The following is a 9912-nucleotide window of genomic DNA, read 5'->3' on the forward strand; positions in this document are numbered from 1 at the left end:
ATACAAAACTTATAGTGCCACTTTCAAATAAAAGTATTGCTCAGAATCTCTAAGATTTATTATGCTCATTTCGAACTAAGTTGATACTTAAAACATATGTAAAAATTACCATATAGTACTATTTTCAAATTAAGTTCATTCTTAATACATATAAGACTTACTAAGTCAGTTTTAAATTAAACTAATCATAGTGAAATTTATATAAAAGGTCGTACCACAAAAATCATCTATAAAAATTACTATTGATTATAAGGAGCTCTAGTGATGAGCCACACATAAACCACAAACATACTTTTATGTCCACTCTGCTTAAGGTCATCAGTTGGGTATCCTGGCAATATTTTCGGTCATTATCCCAAAAATACCTGACACAGTTGAATCTGCTTAGTTAATATAATTTTGGCATATGCCATGTTTATCACTTTGGTTAATGTAGTTATTTATATTTAATAAATTTATTCTTATGTATTAAAGGTAATACTGTAGGGAACTGAAATATACATTGAATTAATTAAATTTAGTACTGTAGATTACATAAACATCTACAAGCTTATGTCTACTTTATCACATGGCAAGTTTTGGCCAGATGTCCAGAGAACAATAGTACATCCTTTATAATTATCGATTGTTTCTTTTCTTCCACAATATTTACCTCAGGGTACTTTAATGCACTCATGATAGTTACGTATTAAAACTGATAATACTTATAGTGGTCTTCTTTGGCTTCAGCTGCGAAAGTGTATTTACAGGTTGACTCGTGGATTTTATGAATCCATAATAACTTGAGAATTCAACTATTATATAGGCCGGGCATGGCCAGGTGGTTAAGGTACTCGACTCGTAATTTATTAGCGACTGTTTTGCCGCTATAAATCAATTGAACATCATGTCGCTTTTACTACGTTTTCACGTGACTTTCCGTTATTCATATAAGTAAGGTCACATCAAAAACATAAAATCTTTATTTGAAACAATGTTAATATTTTAGTATATTTCCATACAGATTAAGTCACTTTTAAACTAGGTCAATTCTTATGACGGCTTTTAATTAAGGAGGACAACAAAACTGTGAACATCAAACCTTTTTTGTTCTATCGAGCTACTGTTCTTCAATACTTAACTGAAATCCGTTCTTTATTTTATCAACATCAGAACTCCCAAGGCTTTAAAGGATTGTCAACACATCTCTTATGACTTAAAGTAAAATTTTCAAGTAAAAGAACTACGGTTGAAAACATAACATAATTGTAGCTTACGTAGGAATGTTACTGTTATTCAAAGGAAACTTAAAGTTCAGAGGTCGAACTTTTATTGACACTGTGTACAGAGAGTAATGATAACCTTTCCATGTCTTCCAGTTCACACCATCGGCGTAGCTTTCGTGTTGTCCGTTCAGGTAAAGTCCATTTAAGTTAGAGAGATGACATTTTCCATACCACCATCCTCCTTTGTGGTTCTCAGCGCAATTACCAGAATAAGTGTCGTGGTCACTGTCCTTGGTGGAGAAGTTTAACCCGTTGTGATTTGTCATACTGTCCCCTGAAGTATCGAGATAAAAAGTTAAGTATGGTTTATCATCAACATAATACATATAACAAATTATGTGTAACATTCCATAAAGAGTTACTATTGGTTACAGGACAATAATCAATTAATACGTTTCCAATAGCTTTTAATGGAACCTCTGAAATATAATTTTCCAAAGAAAAAATACAACTTCAATAATACGTTGTTTGATAGGAACTTTTAGGTAAAGGAGACAAGTAGGTTTGAGGATTTTAACTGACTGAAACTTCCTGTTGACCTAAGTTGTACTGATTTTGTTGACAGTATTTGATGTGGTGATAACATAATAAATAATGAATTATGTGTTACATTGTATAAACAATCACTGTTGGTTACAGGACGATAATTAAATAAAACTTTATCTAAATCTTTTCAATTTGTCTCCGTTTTTAAGTTTTAATAATAATAGTTTGGTATAACGAGTTTAGTATGTTTAGGACAGATTACTTACTGGTAGTTTTTGTTAGTTTTTCTGTTTAATTATTCATTTTATTGTTTATTATAAAACACATATCTTTATCTAACACACGAAAGCATTAATACAATACGAAGTTAGCCACTAGGTGATTTTTATAACTTCCAGTAAATAATTCTATAATCCAGGTACAGTCTAGTTCTTTAAGCAATTCCAGAAACTAGGATCTTGAACTTCTATGGAAAAAGCAGAATATTCCTGACTTGTTGATATAATAAAGATATCACACAAAAATGGCCCCACCTGAAGGCTAAAAATGGAAAGGTTTATTTAAAATTGTAAATGTTCGTTATTTGTTACATTTGTCATGTGATAAAAAAGTAAATTTATAATGAACAAACTGCCATCTATAACCAATTAATGATTAAAGTTTACTCTATTGATGAATAAAGTCCAAGCTGTTTTACCTTTCAGTGATTTACCACACAGACTCCCATCTTAATAATGGTAAGTAATTCACTCCACTGGCTTACCATAGAGACTCCCATCGTAGAATTATAAGTAATTAACTCCACTCACTTACCATAGAGACTCCTGTGTTAGAATGGTAAGTAATTCACTCCACTGCCTTACCATAGAGACTCCCATCGTAGAATGATAAGTAATTCACTCCACTGACTTACCATAGAGTTTTCTGTGTTAGAATGTAAAATAATTCACTCCGCTGACTTACCACAGGGACTCCTGTGTTAGAATGGTAAGTAATTCACTTAATTTATTTATATTAACTGGGGAAAGGTACTTAGGTCTATCATGTAAATAGTACCCGTGAAGTTTGCTTACTAGTTCGTTTTTTTCTCCAATTTGAATGTGGATGAAAGATTTTCGGTTTCGTTTCGAATTTTGCGAGAATATACAGGAGGGTTATCTGCGCTAGCCATCCCTAATATAGCAGTGTAAGACTAGAGAAAAGACAGTTAGTCATCGCCACCCACCCCGAAATCTTGGGCTACTCTGTTACCAACAAATAGTGGAAATGGCCATGACATTATAACATTCCCACGGTTGAAGAGTCGAGCATGTTTTGGTGCGACGGGGAACTGAACCCGCGACTCTCAGACTAGGAGTCGAGTGCCTTAACCACCTTAACCATGATGAAAGTTTAGAAACATCTCTTGTTTGTAGTTTAAGGCAAAGTTATTGATGCTGTTGAGTTAAAATACAGTTTAACTAAATTTATTATTAGTTAACAATATGATATTCTGTATCCGTTTTATGTCTGTACGTAGTTTATAAGACAATAACTTATTCAACGTTTACAAGTCTATATTAACGCTGAAATATGTTATGAGTAGGTGTATGTTGTTAAATAATACAAACAATATATGCCATTCTAAGAATATAATAGTAATAATATATATAAACAATATAATTGATCAGTACTATTATAAACCTCACCTGCATCCCCTGTGTAACCTTTAATATGCAGACGATAGTGCAAGTCTTCATTGTCTATCTTAAACTCCCGATAGAGGGCAAATCGTTTTTCACCTTCTTTATCTCTGAGATCAAACCTGATTGAATAAGTTCCTTGGTTCGTTAAAGAAAAAATCCAGTAATTTCCTAAAAAAACAGGATAATTTCATTAATTTTGCTTGTGGAATGATCATTGGAATAAATAAGTTTGTTAATTAATAAGCATCAACAATAATAACTCTCATAATTATATTCAAAATTAAAATTTGGTGATTCAAATTAACAATATTAATAAAGAATTTCGGGAAAAAGTGAAAATTAATATTTCACTATTTATTTGTGTCATATTATACACAAGTCTTACATCATTAACTTCTATTTAGTTACACACAAGTGGCATCAGTAATTCTTTATAGTACTAACGATCATACCCAGCCAGAAATCTTTCTCGATGTTTCCAAACCCCATTTTATATTCTTGCCATGACTTGTAAAAAATAATCTGTCGGGTTTCCATAATCTCCCCGTTTCTGGATCACCTACGAAGTCAGCAAAAATTATTTATATAAAACTAAATTTAGTGATTTAAAAATAAGGAAAACTTTAAAAATGAAATTTGAACTCTGTTGTAGTTGACTTCTGTTATTAATAATAGAACGACCAGTAGAATCAAAACTTATACCCATTGAACAGTTTAAACTAACAAACGCCAGCAATAATACTTTCAAAGAATATCACGGAACAATAAAGATCATGTAATATTTTTAGTTCCATTTACTGGGTAATTTTGACCAGTAAAGAGAGACTTAACATTTTCTAGATGTTTCTCTGTTTCTAGCTCTACATCTGGACGTTGTAGCACCATACATATACTGTATTAAATAATAATTCGTGTATGCACCTCTACATTCTTTAAATTGGCTAATGAGAGATGGCGCCACATCTGAGAACTCATTTTTTTAAAATACAATCTTCCCTCAAGCTACTAGAAATTCAGGATAACTGTGACAACATAATTTATTTGTCTTCCTTGATATTTCTTTAATTTTTTATTTCCTCCAAAAGATAATGCAGTGGTTTAACTCACAAAAACCTTACATATTTCTTTATTTGGTTTACTAAAGATAAACCTAGCTTTAAAAAAATAAACTGTTCCGACATCACCGTAGGATTATAAATAAAAAAAACAGAAGTTTAAATATCATTTATTAAATAAGGTATAAGTTAAAACCAAATGATATAAACAGTTTAATTTATGATAGTAATATATCTCTAAGATATTCCAACTGTTTATAAAGCTATTCTACTTACTGTCCAGCCTCCTCCATCAGTGTCCATATCACAGAAAACATCGAAGCTTCCTGCAAGCATCCATGACTTAGGCCAGATACGGTACACTCCACTGGTACGGTGTCCATTAAGAAAAATATCTGCACAGTCTGTTGGTCCAGGAGAATTACGAGAACATTCCAGGTCTTTTGAATATCAGCCATACAAAATGAAGTTTGCATAAGTTTACAAAGAATTAATACCACAAAACTATGTGTATAAAATAATTCTAGACACCTACCAACGTAAGAAGAAAGATTTGGTAATTCAAGTATATTTCTGTTATCAAAACGTTGATAGAAATTTTGGATTGTAAAACACTGTAACACAAAGTGTTAATGTCCCAGTATTTACCGGTTTTAAATATTAACAGATAGGTAATGAAAACGCTATCTTACCATCGTTGTGTATTTTCTGTTTAGCTTGTGTAATCAGTAGACTGACTGAATCCAGTACAGTTGATACTGATGTCAGTTGACATCGCTCGAAGTTCGTCTCGATCTGACAACTCTGATGAACCAGAAGAAGAATCATCACTGGTTGGATACTGATCATCATTTGGTTAATTTCAAGTCTCAGCATCTGGGAAATCATGTTATTTACATAATGAAATCAGTTGAAATTTGTCATTTATGAACTCATTTTGTAACAATACTAATAGGTTTGACATACTGATTGTAAATTATTTTTGCAGCGCTATCTGGTGAACAAGTTCACACAATAAAACATGTTTTAAATGATGAATTGTTACCTATAATAATTTTTTTTGGACGAGTTTCCGATTTATTATGTTACGTACTATTATTTCAAATAACCGGCCGTTTTAATTTTAATTTAGAAGTTAATAACTAAAATACTTATATGTATTAAATTTATATTTGCTAACTAGAATGAAACATACAATTTTCTTTCTCAATGAAAATATATATTATTATACAAACAACGACACAATTTATAATAGCGGCTATTACAAATAATGATTTATATACAACAGTTTTACAAATTTATTGTGTCTTATATTCGGCAGAACTGAATATTTTATCGACGATCCTGGTCCACGATAAGCAAACCAACTCTAAGTTGATACTGTCACAGCTCACTTACACTATCTAGCTCGGCTGGTCTCACACCGCTTACAAGCTCGCTTTTTGTCGACGACGATATTCAATGTCTTCGTAAAAGTACTAACGCCCGAAGTTAATTCAATGAAGTTGAACGGTTTGTAATGTTAGAAATCTATAAACGTTCCTGGTCCAATTCTCTACTTTCCAGATTAACAGGCCTTAATCATAATTAAAGCTCCCGAGGCTTATGGCACACTGACTGTAGTTGACTAACCATGATAATTGTCTCCAGGTGCATCGATTTTATACAACATCCAAGCGAGATTCTCGAAGTTTCAACAATGTTCGAACACACGCTAGTGTTTCCGTAAAACAATTATTGTCGATTCCTATTCTCAAGAAGCTTATACAGATTTATAGAACAGGTCAAACTTGCGTAATACACAGCCAACAATATACATCTCATGCAAAAGCGAAAACAAACATGGGTATTGCTATGAAAGTATAACAATAAATCCGTAACAGAATTTATTTGTCTTTAAATTCAAAGAATAAGCTGAAATAGATAAAACAAGTATTATGATTATAATTAGCTGTACCCTTGATACACGCAGGTAAAAAATTATTCAGATACTAGAGAATTGTTTTATTTTAATGATACATTTAAAACAGTTAAGATGTTTGGCTATTGTGTGAATCTACGTCTAATTAACAAATTTACAATGTTATAAGTTCTAGTTTATTCCAAAATCATTCACGAAGATTACATATTAATCTTACACTTCAACTCATTCCAGGAAGGGTTTATTCTAAGCATTTCTACTTCTTTAATAAATGTTGTTCTTGAATTTTATTTTAGAATAAGAACAAATTTATAGCAGAACTTTCAAGCACATATTTATTAACGTCTGATTTACCGCTAATAATCAATTGAACAATCTGTAGATTTAATAAAAACAGCATCCTGGCCCGGCATAACCAGGTGGATTAAGGCACTCGACTCATAATCCGAGAACCTGTCGCAATAAACATGCTCGCCCTTTCAGCTGTGGGGACGTTATAATGCCACGGTCAGTCCCACTATTCGTTGATAAAAGAATAGCCCAAGTTGGCAGTGAGTGTTGAGGGCTGCCTTCCCTCTAGTCTTACACTGCTAACTTAGGGACGGCTAGCACAGATAGCCCTCGAGTAGCTTTGCGCGAAATTCTAAACCAAACCAAACAGCATCCTAACGTTTACTGAGACTAACTAGGAAGAAAATAGAATTTACTTGATATAACATTAATGATACTAGATAAAACGTTTTAAAAATTTACAATGTTTTCGTTTTGATTATTTATTCTTGTTAAACTGAGCTGTTGCTGTACTTTCTTAGTCATAAAACCTGAAAGTTTAAAACTTACTGTTCATCACAGCACTCAGAAGATAAATAACATGGATTAACTCTACAGAAAATTCTGAATAGCAGAATACTAATATTAGTTATCACACTGACAATAGAGATTTAGAGCTAAATAATTTGTGACTAGTTCTATCTTTCAAATACTATATTTGCGATTTTTATCTGAGTTAAGTAAGTATTTCTAATAATACATAAAACAAATTTAAAATACACATTATAAAACCGCTCATGTATGATAAAAGTCGAGTTTGATATGTTACAAAATAAAGGATTTTAGTTAATTTGTTTACAGTTTTTACTTAGGCCTAACTTAAAGCTTTTTGTTAAACTATAACAATCAATATTTTAATTAGTATTTACACTTACCTTTAATAAACACTGTACTAAACAGTAAAGGAAGAACTGACACAACACTGGTGTTTAACTGTAGTTCAATGTTTACATTTAATGTTAACCAACGCCACTTAGAGAATTATGTTTATATTGCGTACAAATACCAGATGACCAGAAGTTTAGTTTAGCTGGAAGTAACTTAAAGCTACGTGTTAGAATATTGTCCTCTATAGCTACTCGTCTTTTTAATAAAAATTCCAGCACTCTTGAATACGAGGTTACGACGTGTATGTCGAACACGTGCGTCCAAGTGTTGAACTGAACTTCAGACAAGATAAACTATGTGGCGCGTCCCAAGGACTAGACTGCCAACGTTCAAGGTCGGACATCTTATGTTTCTCTGGAAGTTTTTACCTAGTCCGGACATGAGTAATAGCTATATGTACTTTTAGTATCAGCAAGTATGGGGAAAATATATAAAAACAGTACGTTATATACTCGTTGAGTTAAAGATATCTACATATTATATGATAACACACTTCTTTAAGTATTTTAGTCATATGTACTTAAATAACTAATGGAAAACAAACAGTTGAACCTTATCAAAAAACAATACACATGTGTAATCAGTATACCAAAAGTCTTACCAGAAGACTACACACATGTGAAATCAGTGTAACAAAAGTGTTATCAGAAGACAGCACACATGTGAAATCAGTATAACAAAAGTGTTATTAGAAGACGACACACATGTGAAATCAGTATAACAAAAGTGTTATCAGAAGACAACACACATTTAAATAAATTGAAACAGTTCATGTACGTATAGAACAAGATGTAAGGTTATATCAATGTTAGTCTTGCTGTTGTTTAACACAACCGTTGTGTTATTTCTGTATATTTAAATAACTTACCTGGTATTTATACATCAAATTAATCTAACCCTAATTAGGTCCTTAATAATAAACAGTTTCATCGTTTTATAAAACATTCCTTACCAACTCCAGGTACATACAAGAAAATTAAAAATCAAAACTAGATGTTAATTGTATCCACTTCATGTCAGAGCTACGTTCAGTAAAACTTTTACATATTGTAGTTGGTTTATATTACTTACCACAAAGATTCTGTTTTGTTTTTTTTTCATAATACTACCATTTTATTAACTGTATATTTCGTATACCTTTCTGTAGTTTGTCTGTTAGAATCATTTACATAATGTTCTTTATTTTACAATAACAAAAAAATAATCTTTAAAAGTTATTACATTCTTCTTCGTTTGGTTTGTTTACTTGGTTAATCCACGTTTTGAATCAGATACCGTCCAGAAACATTGTGAAGTCAATAACCGGAATAGTTGCATCCATCCACTTTCTAGTTTCTTTGGTCAAAGAAATCCTAAAACCCAGAGATAAAGGTTTTCAGAAAGGTTATCTAGAGGTGTTACTGCTTTTTATTATTGACTGTTGTTAGAGTTATTTAAATTAAAGAATCTTATATATTACTTGTGTATTACAAATCTGTCCTAAAATCATCTAGTCCAGAGGATTTCTGTCAGTATTATCATTGGTAACATAATAAAAAGTTATTAAAATAATACAATGTTATTATTGTTACTTGTTGAATGATGGTTCTGTTACATATGAAGAATGTTCAATTGTACAAAATGAGTATTATTGTTCAATAATAGTATTGTTTAATATACGAAATGTATGTTCATGAAAGCTTTTATAGTTCATTATTTAAAGTTCTTTGATGAACATAAAACTAACTAAACTTTCTTTCTTTCCTGTCGCTATGAGGCAAGCGAGATTCATGTTGGTAGTTATACAGGCGTTTGATATTAAATGCAAAGCAACACCAAAGGCAAACTTGGCAAGATAATAAAAAATGATTAGAAGAAACAATACAACGTTATTATGTGAAACTTATGATCATAAACGTTTTTACAGTTTATTTTTTACGTTCTTCGATAAATAGTTTTCACAAAGTATATCTAGAGGTGTTAATACTTTTTTATTATTCACTGTTAACATAACGTAAAGTTTTATAACAACATCTCGGTTCTTCCATCTGGCAAAATAAATTAAAACTATTAATAAATTGATTGCAAAAAAAAAAAAACATTCTTAAAGGTTGTCCTAATCATTAATATACTTAGCAAGACTTTTTTAAAACCCATTTATATCTGCTGCCTCTACAACATCCAACGACAACCCATTACAAAAGCCAACCAACCCGTTAGAAAAATAAAAATGTCTCAGCTGAATGTGACTCCTACCTTGCTAAAATCTATATTTGTGTCCGTTAGTCCTACTGTTCTCACTG

At 31.4% G+C, this 9912-nt stretch overlaps 1 long non-coding RNA gene and 1 pseudogene across 2 annotated transcripts; one reads left to right on the forward strand and one right to left on the reverse strand.

Annotated features, from left to right (window-relative positions):
- Window positions 1-946: 946 nt before the first annotated feature.
- LOC143243907 (techylectin-5A-like) lies at window positions 947-7913 on the reverse strand (annotated as a pseudogene). The gene is made up of 6 exons (XR_013024807.1): window positions 7618-7913; window positions 5184-5367; window positions 4768-4931; window positions 3889-3995; window positions 3440-3604; window positions 947-1539 (listed from the first exon to the last, which is right to left on the reverse strand). The product of XR_013024807.1 is annotated as a techylectin-5A-like (transcript).
- On the forward strand, window positions 1423-5529 carry LOC143243911 (uncharacterized). The gene is made up of 2 exons (XR_013024811.1): window positions 1423-1559; window positions 4775-5529. It is a non-coding gene; the product is annotated as an uncharacterized LOC143243911 (long non-coding RNA).
- Window positions 7914-9912: the final 1999 nt, after the last annotated feature.

Source organism: Tachypleus tridentatus, chromosome 1 (genome assembly GCF_004210375.1).
Source record: "Tachypleus tridentatus isolate NWPU-2018 chromosome 1, ASM421037v1, whole genome shotgun sequence".
Classification (NCBI taxonomy): domain Eukaryota; kingdom Metazoa; phylum Arthropoda; class Merostomata; order Xiphosura; family Limulidae; genus Tachypleus; species Tachypleus tridentatus.